Source organism: Ascaphus truei, chromosome 2 (assembly GCF_040206685.1).
Source record: "Ascaphus truei isolate aAscTru1 chromosome 2, aAscTru1.hap1, whole genome shotgun sequence".
NCBI lineage: Eukaryota > Metazoa > Chordata > Amphibia > Anura > Ascaphidae > Ascaphus > Ascaphus truei.
The window spans coordinates 421,088,411-421,104,914 of NC_134484.1; the positions used below are offsets into that span (position 1 = coordinate 421,088,411).

Sequence of the window (16,504 nt, forward strand, 5' to 3'; positions counted from 1 at the left end):
GAATTTCTAATCTAGTTGACATTTAAAATATATTTAAATACATATCATTGGACGAAAGAATATATATATATGTACAGTATATATATAAATATATATATATATAGACTATAAAAATATCCTATTTTGTCTAGTATATATTTTATTTTAAATGGGTTATAAGGAGACAAAAACTGCAATTGATAAACATTTCTAACGGGTATCACAAAAAGAATTAACAAGCACTTAGTCTTCTAAATGATACTTGACTGATAGACTAACATGCACAATACAACACAGTCTTACACTAGGTCCCCGCTTCCTGCTGCAGCGCGCGCTATGGCGTGCGCTGCAGGGACAAGAACCGTCCCTCAATTGGGCCGGGCCCACTACCTACCTTGGCCGCCGCGCTGCACAGCCAGATTTTTCTGAAGACAGTAAAACTGTCTTCAGAACTGGCAATGGAGCGTTGGCAACGCCCCCCGGTGGTTCAGCAAATGAGGGCGAACCTGCTGGGTGATGTCACAGCCTCGCCCCCTGCCATGCCCCCATCTCCACCCCCCCCCATCTTTCCCCCTGCTGCTCTGCACAGACCGGGGAATAGAGCTGAACGCGCCGCCAGCCTGGCAGGTCTACAGCAGGAGTGGCCAACTCCAGTCCTCAAGGGCCAACAAAAGGTCAGGTGTTAAGGATAACCCTGCTTCAGCACAGATGACTCAATCTGTGACTAAAACACTGATTGAGCCACCTATGCTGAAGCAGGTATATCCCTAATACCTGGCCTGTTTAGTTGCCCTTGAGGACTGGAGTTGGGCCCCTCTGGTCTGCAGTCTATATTTGCCCTCTTGGCTTCATAGGATGCAAACAGTTTGCACTATAATAATAATAGCATGTTCTTGTATAGCGCTGCTAGTTGACATTTTGCAGGCACAGGTCCCTGCCCTGCGGAGCTTACAATCTATGTTTTGGTGCCTGAGGCACAGGGAGATAAAGTGAATTGCCCACGGTCAAAAGGAGCCGACACCGGGAATTGAACCAGGCTCCCCTGCTCTCAGTGCCTGTCACTCACTGAGCCACTCCCTCTCCTATTACCAAGACTTAATCTAAGGTTTAGCTAGGATGAAAATGTGTCATCCGTGTTTTGTATGATTAATTGGTCCACATTTCTCAAATATTCTATTTACAGTGGTAGAAGCATACTCTTCTGTTAGCATTTTATTAGCTACTAGTGTAGTAAAAAAAAAAAGAGGATACTGATATAACATGTAAGTGGAAAGATGATAACTCTGTTGAACTTCCTGTGTCTCTGCACATGAGTCTATTATTAGAAGTAACATAATGATACTTTAAAAGATATTAAAAAAAACAGAATATTGCATTAAATAAATATGTTAAGAACCTGCACCAAAAACTGAAAATATTTTTATACAACAAATATTTGCTGAACATCTGAAATGCTGATTTCCATAGCTGCTATACACTTTATACTAGTCAATATTAACAATGTGGAGGTGGCATAATGAGTTCTAGCTTTATATGCATATTTCGAAAAAAAAATTGCTTTTCAAATCAAGCCAGCTTTGGTAAATTACAAAAGGCTGAGTCTGGTAGCTGAATGCTTCTAAAGTCAACTGATTGCTGTTAATCTTGCTACAGTATATCATTGTGCCCTGTATAGAGCTCCTGAAGCCTGATTAAATATTATTTTTCTTGAACATTAGACAGCATCCCTCCCTGTTGCCAGAAAGAACTGTGAGTACTATGTAAAAGCAAGTGAAAGAAATACAGTACCATACAGAAAACCTTACACTAATCAAAATTATTTTAACCCCTAATGAGCACGCTTTGCAAGTTTCCCCACCATTAAGGATTGCATTAGACAAGATGTTGAGATATCTCCGAACATTATAAGTATACTAGGGAACCATTAATGTCATTAAACTCATTATGGAATAGCAGTAATAACAGGGAGTTACGGGGGCTTGATGACTAAATCATATGGGCTGTGCATATATTTGGTCTGCCGTCAGCATAATAACATAAGTAGAGTGAAAGCCTTTTATAATGTGAAACCATAAATCCACAGGCATTATTTGTCTTCAAATGCCTTCAGCAATCTCCACCATCAAGATTTCCAATCTGTCGTATAACTCAATGTATCAATAATGTCAAATGTAATTCTCAGCCAACTATAAACTCCAAATATAGCACGTACGGTCTCCTTCTGAGTATTTTAGTTTTTCTTAGATATGTATCACATTCTCTTTAATTTATAATGCTATGTTTTATTTTAAAGAAACAAAATGAGTGCAATGTATAATGATGTTATTTTATTCCAAAGCATACATGGTGTTAAACCCATGTCATCCAGATGTGAATTAAAAAAAGGAAACAAATGTGTCTGTAACTGTGTTGCCTTTATTATATTTAATATTACTGTCTTGTCACCTCAGATTGAGGTTGTGTACAGTGTTGCAATTCAACATGTGTTGCTGTATAAGCTTGTACAATATATTATTGATATGTATTTTTTTTCTGTGTAATAGCGTTATTGAACTTTGGTATTGTAAAGACTGCTTTTCCAGATATTGAACAATTATCCTGACCAAACTTTCCTATAAGAGGACAATAACAAAAAAAATTGTTTATCTGCAAGATTAAAAGTAGCTGAAGCGTTATAGTAATAATTATATTAGACCTAACTATTGTCATTCAATTCAATTGGACAAAATGTCCTTTACTTTGTGAGAAGAATAACCATTGCATACAAAAGCAGTATGACAACGTTATATAGATAATAACTACCGTATGATGACTGTCTAAGTAATATTGCTCAAAAAAATCACTCACATTTCAATGTTTAAAAATGTTTTTATGGGTCTTTGTCAATCTAGAATACATGTGTTGTTTCTGTGAATGGGGAACAATTAACTTCTTTCTACCAAATATAGACCTGTGTTTTATTACAGTACTGTATTTTATCACTGTTGTCTCTTTGAAAATCTAATAAAGATGTACAGATGTGGATATGCTATTCATGTACTGTGTTCATTGGATACAATCTAAATCTGGATTTTGAATAGTTTTGTACTAATGTGGAATTGTTGTCAAATAGTAATATATGGTTGTAGCAGTACTTTCAGTTACAGTGTATAGCAGACACAGAAAAAGAAAAGTACCCCCTATGGGGTTTGTGTGTACCCCACACTACACCTAAATGATTGTGAATTTTATGCCGTAATAGCAAAACCTTACTATATCTGTTATAAGGGTGGTGCTAACGGGGAGTAACGATAATATGAACAAAAGTGAAAAGATCTCCCAAGTGTGTTGCACTGGGGAAACACCCTTAGCGAATTAAATTCTAACCTTTATTAGCATATAAAATAAAATGTGGATATAGGGCCTCATGCAGAGAGCATAGAATTTTAAAAATGGCGAATTTCATAAAAAGTAGCTTTTTTGGAGAGTTTTATTCTCCATATGCAGAAAAGTGCGAATTCTGCTATGTTTAACATGGATGCGTGTGGCGAGTTTAAATTGGCGAGATGCGCGCTTCAGAAACGTGTAAAAACAAATTCGCGCCTTTTTTTTCCCCTTTACTATAGGCGGCGAGCGCCATCTTGCCATATTTTCGTGGCGCGGCAAAAATGCGAGAATCGCGCCTTTTTTTGGCGCGAACAGCCGCTACTTGCCGTTCGCACCTCTCTGCATTCGGAGAGTTTTAAAAATGGCGCGATTGAGGTTCTCGCCAGCCGCGAGGCGAGTTTTAAACATAGAAATAAAAAAATGGCGCGTTTTTCGCAACTCGCCATTTTATGCCGTTTTCTGAGTGAAATTGAACAAAAAATGGCGAGTTTTGAAATAACGATGCTCTCTGCATGAGGCCCATAGTGAGGAAAACAAAGGACCAAATAATTAAAATAAATTATTAAAAGATTTTTAAAAGAACAAAAAAACATGTCGGATAAATAATTTTAATTTTATTTGTGCACTTATTGACACACACACACACACACACACACACACACACACACACACACACACACACACACACACACACACACACACACACACACACACACACACACACACACACACACACACACACACACACACACACACACACACACACACATATACATACATACATACACACACACACACACATATATACATACATACACACACACACACACACATACACACATACATACATACATTAACAGCGGCGGTAGTGGCGCAAATTCATTATTTTCTTCATCTTCTCCCTCATTGGTCGGCTCCACACTCACTGCCGTGCGCGCACGCAGCCCTATTATAGAAAGGCTGACTAACGTCAGCCAACTATAACTGCCACGCGTGCGCACGGCACAGCAAGCGCACGCAGTATAGAACAGCCCTAAGCAAAACCCATATTTTATGCTGTAGATGTAACTCACAATATCAATCTCACCCCTCTTTACTGTAGATGGTGTTTTTAAAAAGAGAGTATTTTAGAAGTGATTTGCATTACGGAGCTACGAGAATAGCAGTTGTTGGCAAAAAATGCAAGTTTCACCCGTTTTTAACAAACCGATCGGATTGGCAGAGCAAGTGTAACAGCACATCTAAAAAAAGCATTTACACACGATTTGGACATGCGATACCGGTTTACAGAATAGCAAAATGTACCAATGCGCTACTAAAGTGCACTTGAGACGTGTTAAGTCATATTTCACATTTTGGAGTTACTACAATAGACCCCCTAGTGTTGTTAATAGGGTGCTATACGTACAGATGGAAACGCTTTGCCCAAATTTGCATATTTCGCAGATTTGCCGCTGACAAAATATTGTAAAACCATTTATTAATATTTATTAATAAAACATTGAACATTTATTAAAGTACCTTAATGTCAATATCCACAAATATTTCACAAAAACTTTTGGCAAATACAGTATACTGGCAGATTTGTTTTTTAAATGTTGAGACTATTAGCATAATCTGATATACTGGGATAAATTAAACAGATTCTACATCTCTATTTACAAGTTTATTAGGTGCCATATACTGTGTTAGTTTCCATGTTGCTATATTGCCACAAACACAGGTTTATTATTGAATGTAATTTCCATTGTTTCCGACAGAATAGGATTATTCACATCTATTCACAAATGAAACACAATTTACCATTTCACAATAGCAGAAATAAATGATACATATTAAATGAAACCTGTAAAAATTCCCTTATCACAATTGTTTTCCTTCCACTTTCTGTGTCCAATAGAAAATTACGAAAACCCACAAAAGCATTTGAAAAACTTAATGCAAAATCTTAGGTTCCACATGAGCCCGCAAGGCCTCCCAGGCACTAACACAGAGTATGTGCTATTTTACATTGGCAAGGGCCATGGTAGTAAGTTTGCAAAAAAGGAGCCAGGGAGGGAGTCCATTATCAACTAGTATTAGACAAGTATTGTATCAACAAATACCTGGACAGACATAACTGAACAATAATATGCTGAGCCTGATGAACTGAAGTAGTATAAACTGTAATACGGCTAACTACAGAGGGAATAAAAAGCTTGCTGCCTAATCCTATGTTATAGGTGCTTCATCCTATGTGTCAGGATACTGTACAGCATTAGAGATGGGTGATATTTCCACCAGATTCGGATTCCGCCATGGATTGATCATGTCCTTTTAGCTGCAGAATTCCGTGCATCAGTCTAAAAAAAGTAGATTTGTTTGTTTTCTCTCACTGAAAATCCACCCAACGGATTCTGTCAAGTCCAGAATCGTATCACACAAAGAGAGGCCGAGAGACATATACCACTGAGCGAGACCCTGGTATTTAAAAAGGAGTACACCTAAGGTACCTGAGAGAGGTGCAAATTATATTTAAATGGTTGGATTGGATTTTGGTAAAATCAGTGCTGAAAATCCACGGAACAGATTTTCACTGTTTCGTCCATCTCAAGTCAGCGTATGAGTGAATAAAGTCTCCCGATTATTAAAGAGATCTGCAAAACACCTCTAACTTACCGAGTCATAAAAAAATGCAGGTTACATGCTATGAGCAAAAAATATTTCAAGAGAACAGGATGAAAAAGTTAATAAAAGTGCTCACATTTATTAAGACCAATTGCAGCTTGTTTCCTGACTTTCGCAAGGGTCTTGTGGACCGGCAGCGATCCCTTTCTTAAACAGAACCCTGGCCCTGTAGGAACAAACTTTCACACGTATAACAATTCATATTTATACAGCTGCAGAAAATTCATTAAAAGACATTCCATTTATGTTCTCTGTTGAGTCCGTGTATTTCAAATGCACGCAGTTCTTTCCAGACTTCTTCTCGGAAGCATCTTTTTCTGTCTGACGTCGCCCCAATTTGCTAGCAGGGAACACCCTCAATAGCTACAAAATGTAGAACAGGCGTGGTGTGCCCCAATATTTAAAAATGGACAGCTATTGGATTACGTTTTACTTGTGGACGTGGGTTCAATTACGTTGGCTCCGTCTGCATGTTTCTGTGAATGATAATGCATGCTTTGTAGCACACATGTTTAATAGTATTGTGCATTATGATAGTAAAGGGCACAAAGGGGAAGAAGATGCAGAGAAAAACAAACTATGCTCTTTTGACGCTTCCTGACATAAACGATATGGATATTTCTGCTATTCTCTTTGACCCCAATCTGACCGGACCGTGATTGAGTCTTCATGGCTCTTGTTGAATCCTGCTGCTCACAACATGACCTACTGTACACAATACTGAATGGTCCAGCACTCCCTATATAAAGAAATCAGATCACTGGTATAAAACCAATAATGTCAAATGTAATATATGCACAAATGAATCAAAAAACATATAATGCCACACATAGAAAACTGTAATAAAATATAGGTAGTACCACATACGGGGTGTGTGGGGGAAAGAGTGGGACAAAAAAGGGGGGGGGGCACAACAACAAAAAAGTGGGTATAAAGGGGAGTACAGGGGGGCATTTCTGGGTATTACAATGGAAAGAGATAATGCAATATGCAAACATAGGATATCAGAGTGGATGCAGGACAAAACGTTCAAAAGGCAAATCAAACCACACAGTCCTCAGTATAATAGTCCGAACGCGCCTGCTCCTCACTCAAAAGGGTGTCTGTGAGTGGGGAGCAGGCGCGTTCGGACTATTATACTGAGGACTGTGTGGTTTGATTTGCTTTACCTATCCTTAATGACTTTTGAACGTTTTGTCCTGCATCCACTCTGATATCCTATGTTTGCATATTGCATTATCTCTTTCCATTATAATACCCAGAATTAGTGGAGGGTTTACTTGTCTCTATTTTTGCATACTGCATTAGATCTACCCATTGTAGTACTCAGAATTAGTGGAGGGTTTACTTGTCTCTATTTGGGGCCTGTTTGTATGCTTGTGGGTTGTGGGGCCATGGAAGTACCCTTCTGTCCCTTTGGGGCTAAGGGGAATGGGCCTGACGAAGGGGTATTCCCCGAAACGTTGCCCCCCTGTACTCCCCTTTATACCCACTTTTTTGTTGTCGTGCCCCCCCCCCCCCCCTTTTTTTTGTCCCACTCTTTCCCCCACACACCACGTATGTGGTACTACCTATATGTTATTACAGTTTTCTATGTGTGGCATTGTATGTTTTTTGATTCATTTGTGCATATATTAAATTTGACCTTATTGGTTTTATACCTGTGATCTGATTTATTTATATAGGGAGTGCTGGACCATTCAGTATTGTGTATTGTGTTGAGAGGGATTGGGTCCTCTTTAGTCCACGGCACCCCGCATTGTATATCTATTCACTATTGTGAGTGCTCTTTATCGTTATTATATCACATGACCTACTGTACAGTACAATATGGGTCTTACCCATAAGCAGTTGAAAGATCTTTTTTTTTCTGCTTCAATCTTTAAAAAAAAACACAGAAATCGTAAAAAGTTTGATCAAATATTTCAACTGTCAATTTCACTGTAAATTGTCAGTTTCATAGGAGAATCTATTTCTCAAAAAGTGTATGTCCTGTTTTAGCAACAAAATCAGTAACCGAAAAAAGTTTAAAGAATAAAATGTAATAAATAAAAAGCTATTAATTATTCTCATTAGCTTATTTTTTTCAGACTTTTGTTTTCAAAACGTTGCTAATTTTTTTTCAAATGTCTGTCATTTTGCAAATGGTTGAAAATGCAAGAAAACTGTTTTCATGGCAAATTCCAACTTTGGCGAAAAACTTGCCCATTTCTACGGATGACATTAAAATATGATCCATATGGCAATGCATCAACAAACTTGATGTATGAGGCAGGTATAAACGAGGGTACTTCTAATCTTTTCTAGGGAACAATATTGGGAAAAGTAGGTTACCCTGGGTAGATTTTGAGGGGAGTACGACATGAAAGGGTTCTAAAAGATGGGAGATCCACTTATTACTAAAGTGTATGTCAGGTGGGTGACTGAAGAGATACTGTACTGTATGTTGGAACATTAGGTAGACCTGGGTTAGCTCTGTGACGATGAGATCACATTGCATACATACTGTAGGGGCTGCAAGTGTGAACGTGTATAGAGCTCCAGGGAGACTGTAGAACAATGTGAAGAGGCGTGAGATCTTTGGAGAGATGTGTACAGCACGGATTGTTTTGATAGCTATTTGGAGCAGTTTCCATTCAGATACTACATTAAGTAGTAAAAATGCTCTCCCGCCGATTACTTTCAAAAGGTAAGACATTCAAGAGACATAACATTTAACCATTTTTGTTTAATCACTTGTGAGACGCTCGTATAATTTTTTTTAAACAAACGATTTCCCAGATTGGAGATAAAGGCCAAGATTCACAAGATTCACAAAAGGGTGTTAAGCTTTAACACACCTTAAGTCTCATGTCAAGTTATGGCACGGTAAAGCTTAACATCCTTTAGTGACTCTTGCCCAAAGGGTCCTTCCTATTCATGAAACGGGTTTACAGTTGCATCAGAATATTCCGAGATATTTTCAAAATCTATGTTTTCTTCTAGAATAACTAAACATTTCTATTATTATTTACAGTGGTCGACAAATCACCAAAAAATCTACTCGCCGAACAAAAAAATCTACTCGCCACCTAGTACCATACGTGTGCTGCTTGGGCCAATAGGAGCTCGCCACGATGTTAAATCCACTCACCCGGGGCGTGCAAATGTATAGGTTTGTCCAACACTGATTATTTATTTAATATAGCTGATGTTGAAATTAAAATTAATTTTAAAAGCAAATGCAGAAGACCCCCACCCTATGCCCCAGAAGAAGTCTAAACACAGACGAAACTAGTAGGGTGAGGGTCTCTTAGTAGATCTCCCTATTTTCTGTTATATTCAGGACTTTTAACTGTCTTTCTATTTGCTGCAAAGCCTTTTTTAAAGGCTATTGGGACTGTTATATCAATCTCGGAATTGAGTCCTGTGGCTAATCTCACCGAGTGAATGGAGCCAGTGATATACCCATCATAGGACCCGCGCAACTGCTGATTACAGATGAGCAGTGAAGCTTTCGCGTCCGAGCACACAGACGGAGTGAGCGGTTCCTGAGATTATCAGCCCCTTTGATGTAGCGATCTGAAACATTTTACTGATATGCCTGTTATTTCTGCTACATTGTAAGTAGCCTCTGTTGCTTGCGCAATCATTTTATTCATAAACGTACTTCACCATATTGGTATCTTTTTCATTTATAGGTACATCTCGTTGTGGAATTGTTCACGTATTTATCCTTCAGATGTTGTATATCCATGCACCTGTGTCTTTTTGTGGGGTTTTTTTGTAACATATATATTATAAATATATATATATTACATATATTAATGATGATGAAATGTCCAGTTTCAGGAAACAGTAATTATGGAGTTGGTAAGCTTCTTTAGTGATTTAGCCTGTGATCTAGCCTGATCACAAAAAACCTACAAGACAAAAAAGAAAAGGAGCGTCATATATATAAACATATATATATATATAAATATATATATATATATATATATATATATATATATATATATATATATATATATATATATATATATATACAGTGTTCGACAAATCACCCAAAAATCTACTCGCCCAACCAAAAAATCTACTCACCACCTAGTCCCGCCCCCAACCCCGCCCCTAGTCCTGCCCCCAACCCCGCCCCTAGTCCCGCCCCCAACCCCGCTTTAAAATAAAATATATAAATAAAATACATTTAATAAATTCCTAGTCAGAACAACATTCGTTTTTGACATAAATGTATTTATTGTATTACATTATACTACAATTAGTCCTTGTTACATGTGTGTGTGTAAATTTCGGATCTAGAAATAAAAGCCAGGTGTGAATGACTAGTTTCCTGAACCCCTTAACCAATGTCTGGATGTCCCCGCTTCACAATATCTAAAGCAGCAATCCCACCTGGGATCTTACCTGATCCGCAGTCCCTCAATGTCCAGGTACGCTCATTCCCGCAATGTTATACATTGGGGAGGTGTTCATTACCTGTCTTCTGGGTTAGGGGGGGGTTCTGATGTCTTCCGTGTGAAGCTTGAGCCAGATCTGGAAGAAAGCAGTATAGGGTAGTTAAGATTTCGGTGTAGTATAGGGCAGTTAAGATATATAGGGTAAATAAGAGATCCAGAGTGTGAGTGACAGAGAGAGAGAGTGTGGGAGTGACAGAGAGAGTGTGGGGGAGAGAGAGAGAGAGAGTGTGGGGGAGAGAGAGAGAGAGAGAGAGTGTGGGGAAGAGGGAGAGAGCGTGTTGGGGAGAGGGAGAGAGAGTGTTGGGGAGAGAGGGAGAGAGAGTGTGGGGGAGAGAGGGAGAGAGAGTGTGGGGGAGAGATGGAGAGAGAGTGTGGGGGAGAGAGGGAGAGAGAGTGTGGGGGAGAGAGGGAGAGAGAGTGTGGGGGAGAGAGGGAGAGAGAGTGTGGGGGAGAGAGGGAGAGAGAGTGTGGGGGAGAGACAGAGAGAGAGTGTGGGGGAGAGAGAGAGAGTGTGGGGGAGAGAGAGAGAGAGAGTGTGGGGGAGAGAGAGAAAGAGTGTGTGTGGGAGAGAGAGAGTGTGTGGGGGAGAGAGAGCATGTGGGGGGGAGAGAGAGCGTGTGGGGGGGGAGAGAGAGAGAGTGTGGGGGAGAGAGAGAGAGAGTGGGGGGGGAGAGAGAGTGGGGGGGAGAGAGAGAGTGTGGGGGAGAGGGAGAGAGAGTGTGGGGGAGAGAGAGAGTGTGGGGGGAGAGAGTGTGGGGGAGAGAGGGAGAGAGAGTGTGGGGGAGAGAGGGAGAGAGAGTGTGGGGGAGAGAGGGAGAGAGAGTGTGGGGGAGAGAGGGAGAGAGAGTGTGGGGGAGAGAGAGTGTGGGGGAGAGAGAGAGAGAGTGTGGGGGAGAGAGGGAGAGAGAGTGTGGGGGAGAGAGAGAGAGTGTGGGGGGGGGAGAGAGAGAGTGTGGGGGGGAGAGAGAGAGAGTGGGGGGGAGAGAGAGTGTGTGGGGGAGAGAGAGAGAGTGTGTGGGGGAGAGAGGGAGAGAGAGTGTGGGGGAGAGAGGGAGAGAGAGTGTGGGGGAGAGAGGAAGAGAGAGTGTGGGGGAGAGAGGGAGAGAGAGTGTGGGGGAGAGAGAGAGAGAGAGTGTGGGGGAGAGAGAGAGAGAGTGTGGGGGAGAGAGAGAGAGAGTGTGGGGGAGAGAGAGAGAGAGAGTGTGGGGGAGAGAGAGAAAGAGTGTGTGTGGGAGAGAGAGAGTGTGTGGGGGAGAGAGAGCATGTGGGGGGGAGAGAGAGCGTGTGGGGGGGAGAGAGAGAGTGTGGGGGGGAGAGAGAGATTGTGGGGGGTAGAGAGAGAGTGTGGGGGGGAGAGAGAGTGTGTGGGGGGGAGAGAGAGTGTGGGGGGAGACAGAGGAGAGAAACGGTGGGTGACACACACAGAGGGTGGGTGATACACAGAGAGAGAGGCTGGGTGAGTGACTGGCTGGTTGAGTGGTTTGCTGGGTGAGTGGCTGGGTGGGGCAGGGGTGACTGGGTGGGTGAGTGACTGACACTGACTGGGGGTGGGGGTGACTGACACTGACTGGGGGTGGGGGGTGACTGACACTGACTGGGGGTGGGGGGGTGACTGACACTGACTGGGGGTGGGGGGGTGACTGACACTGACTGGGGTTGGGGGGGTGACTGACACTGACTGGGGGTGGGGGGGTGACTGACACTGACTGGGGGTGGGGGGGTGACTGACACTGACTGGGGGTGGGGGGGTGACTGACACTGACTGGGGGTGGGGGGGTGACTGACACTGACTGGGGGTGGGGGTGTGACTGACACTGACTGGGGTTGGGGGGGTGACTGACACTGACTGGGGGTGGGGGGTGACTGACACTGACGGGGTGGGGGGGTGACTGACACTGACTGGGGGTGGGGGGGTGACTGACACTGACTGGGGGTGGGGGGGTGACTGACACTGACTGGGGGTGGGGGGTGACTGACACTGACTGGGGGTGGGGGGTGACTGACACTGACTGGGGGTGGGGGGGTGACTGACACTGACTGGGGGTGGGGGGGTGACTGACACTGACTGGGGGTGGGGGGGTGACTGACACTGACTGGGGGTGGGGGGGTGACTGACACTGACTGGGGGTGGGGGGGTGACTGACACTGACTGGGGGGGGGTGACTGACACTGACTGGGGGTGGGGGGGTGACTGACACTGACTGGGGGTGGGGGGGTGACTGACACTGACTGGGGTTGGGGGGGTGACTGACACTGACTGGGGGTGGGGGGGTGACTGACACTGACGGGGTGGGGGGGTGACTGACACTGACTGGGGGTGGGGGGGTGACTGACACTGACTGGGGGTGGGGGGTGACTGACACTGACTGGGGGTGGGGGGGTGACTGACACTGACTGGGGGTGGGGGCGTGACTGACACTGACTGGGGGTGGGGGGGTGACTGACACTGACTGGGGGTGGGGGGGTGACTGACACTGACTGGGGGTGGGGGGTGACTGACACTGACTGGGGGTGGGGGGTGACTGACACTGACTGGGGGTGGGGGGTGACTGACACTGACTGGGGGTGGGGGGTGACTGACACTGACTGGGGGTGGGGGGTGACTGACACTGACTGGGGTTGGGGGGTGACTGACACTGACTGGGGGGTGACTGACAGGGGGGGGTGACTGACTGACTGGGGGGAAGGTTACTGACTGGGGGGGTTACTAACTGGGGGGGTGACTGACTGGAGGGGGTTACTGACTGGGGGGGGGGTTACAGACTGGGGGGGACCTCTGGTGTCACACACATACACATACTCCCATACACACATACATTCATTCACACACACACACATTCTCCCACACACACACACATACACTTTCTCACACACACACAGGGGAGGAAAGGCCGCGACCAGCACCACGCAAATCCCCCACCCACCCGCGCCCATCTCCCGCTCGTGTGGGGGGCAGGTCGACATCCCCCCCCCCCAATCAGCAGGGTGGGTGGGAGGCACGTGGCGAGGTATCCCCCACTGGGCGCCCCAGGTGACAGTCAGCCCCGCCGTGGCCGCCACTGCCCTGCTCCCCTCGCCGGCATGTCACAGTGCCTGGCCAAGCTGCAGGCTGCTTCTTCCCCCCCAGCCCGCGGCGGCATGATGCTCGTGGCGGGGGGGGGGGGCCAGGCCGACATCCCCCCACCTCATGCGGCGGCTGCGCCATCATGAAGGTAGGGGACGCATGGGAGGCACGTTGTGAGGGCCGAGGCCCCCCCCTGCAAGCCAACCGGGCTGCAGCAGCGGGGACCTCCCGCCCCTGACATCGATCGGTGGATCGAGGGGAAGGGGACAGGAGGAGGGGAAGGGGACAGGAGCAGGAAGAGGGGAAGGGAGCAGGAGGAGGGGACAGGGGACAGGAGCAGGAGGAGGGGACAAGAGCAGGGGACAGGAGGAGGGGAATGGGACAGGAGCAGGGGACAGGAGAGCTTCCGCAGTGGGGAGTAGGGAGCCATGTGGGGACCAGGGGGATCGCAGGGAAGGAGCAGAGGGGCCGCAGCATGGAGAGTACTTACCCTCCAACAGAGCTCCAGGCAGAATGGCCGGTCGTTGGGGGCGGGCTCATAACTGGCCGCGCGCCCACAAAGCCTGGAGCGCGCGCCAATCAGGAGTCAGGTAGGGGAGTTTTTTTTTTGTTTTTTTTCAGCGCGAGCAGGGAAATTTCAGCGCGAACGGGGGAATTTAAAAAAAAAACACGTGTGCTGCTTGGGCCAATAGTTACTCGCCCGGGGGTTAAATCCACCCGCCCCGGGAGAGTAAATGTATACAATTGTCGAACACTGTATATATATATATATATATATATATATACTGTACATACACATACAGTATATACAGTGTATAGCGCTACATATACAGTAGAGGCAACTCTTATTCGAACAAAAACCAGTGGCAATTCCCCAAAAAACCCAGGAAACACCCAGGTACATTCTGAATACATGCCTTAAACTTTCCTTAAACTAGCCCCAGCATTTCTGCATTGATTAATGGCCTATCAGATTAACAGATAAAAGGATGGGTGGTTCTGGAGCGCCTGCCAATATCCATCAGTAAATAGAATTTTGTTAAAAAAACAGCGAGCATTTCATGTGTCAAATTTTGACACATTCGCCCATCTGTAGTGTTAATGAGATCATACCTATATATATATATATAGTTGGTAATCTGTATTAAAAGGCATCACAATGGGTTCACTTTTAAAATCGGTAATATTGTGGGGAATGACAACTCGAAGCCTTGTAGTTTAGTTAATTTCCGCTCCACCTATAGGCATGATCTCATTAACACTACAGATGGGCGAATGTGTCCAAAATTGCTCGCTGTTTTTTTTAACAAAATTCTATTTACTGATGGATATTGGCAGGCGCTCCAGAACCCCCCATCCTTTTATCTGTTTGCAAATAGGAGGGACAGGAGCGAGAGGGAGGAAGATGGAGAGAGACTATTTTAATTCCACTATATATGTAGCGCTATACACTGTATATACTGTATATACTGTATGTGTATGTACAGTATATATATATATATATATATATATATATATATATATATATATATATAGCAACTGTAAATATATATATATATATATATGTTTATATACATGATGCTCCTTTTCTTTTTTGTCTTGTAGGTTTTTTGTGATCAGGCTAAATCACAGGCTAAATCACTAAAGAAGCTTACCAACTCCATAATAACTGTTTCCTGAAACTGGACATTTCATCATCATTAATATTTGGATTGTTTGATATATCTATCAAATTTTTTCATTGTGTTATTACTCACATCGTTCACTATAACACATTCTGTACACCTTTATTAATTTTATATCTACTATATCACTACCTTTTAATGATTCATTCACATATTAACACATTACTAGCGCTACTATTTGTTTGTGTTGTTTATTTATATATAAATATATATAAATATGTATATATAGCTTAACCCCGTTATAGTGCGGTTCTTGGAGGCCACCCACGACCACCGCGTTATAAACGGGGTCGCGGAAAAAATGGCGCCGAAATTTTTTTTGTTTTGTTTTATTTTTAAATTTGGGGTCCACACTCAAATTGCGTTATAGCGGATCGTGTTATAACATGGTTGAGCTGTATATATTATGATAACAAAAAAAGTGGCGTTATGGTGCATGGTAAAGGGATAGAGATATACAGTAAGCCAAAATAAATCACCAGAGTTGTCTGATGTACCAGAGCACAGCAGTTGAGAAAAAGGGGTAATTTATTGGGCCAGAATACAGACACCATAGCGGGATACTACTTTATCAGGGAATAGTTCAATATTTTATATATATATATATATATTCATGATGTATGTTTTAATATGTCAGTGTAATATGAGCATGCTGATTAGATTTTTACTGTTGTCTATGACCAATCACAATTAGGATTGTTTTCCACACGCCCACTCAGCAAACTAGAGAGGGGTTTATATACAGTTTCAACTTGTTTAATATCGAACTAACCCTGATGAAGTAGCATCCATCTAATAAAACGTGTTGGAATTAGAATTAGACCATGGACAGTGGGCTGAACCTGGATTTTTATCAGCGAAAGTGGACAGAATCTGCAATCCCCGTTCTGGCAATAAGATGTTCCTGTGATGTCATCAGTCAGTGCCTTGGAGATCACTTACTGTGCGAATGTCGGTATTGTATGTCTTTATTTATATAGTGCCAAACGTGTACTCAGCGCTTCGCAAAGAGTACAGTAAAGGGAATTATAATAATACATTAAGCGCAGTAAAATGAGACAGTAGGAAAGGAAATCCCTTCCCCCGAACAGCTTACAATCTAAGAGGTATGATGGGAGATTTACAGAGACAGCAGGTGAGGGAATAAGTGCTGTAGATGGCAGTGCTTGGTCACAATGTGTGGTAGAAGTGACTGTGGGTGTTGGACAATAGCAATGAGTACAGGCTATTGGGATGCTTGATTTGTGGGTGATTTTTAAGGTTGAATAGGACAGTTTAACATATATATA

The 16,504-nt window shown here is 43.4% G+C and overlaps 1 protein-coding gene across 1 annotated transcript in view; it reads left to right on the plus strand.

Moving 5' to 3' along the window:
• The window catches only part of GAD2 (glutamate decarboxylase 2), a 105,538-nt gene extending 104,702 nt beyond the window's left edge, over positions 1 to 836 (plus strand). The window contains exon 16 of the mRNA XM_075587615.1: positions 1 to 836. This exon is cut by the window's left edge and continues 754 nt beyond it. The gene's annotated coding sequence lies outside the window, so the exon portion shown is untranslated.
• The last annotated feature ends 15,668 nt before the right edge of the window (positions 837 to 16,504 follow it).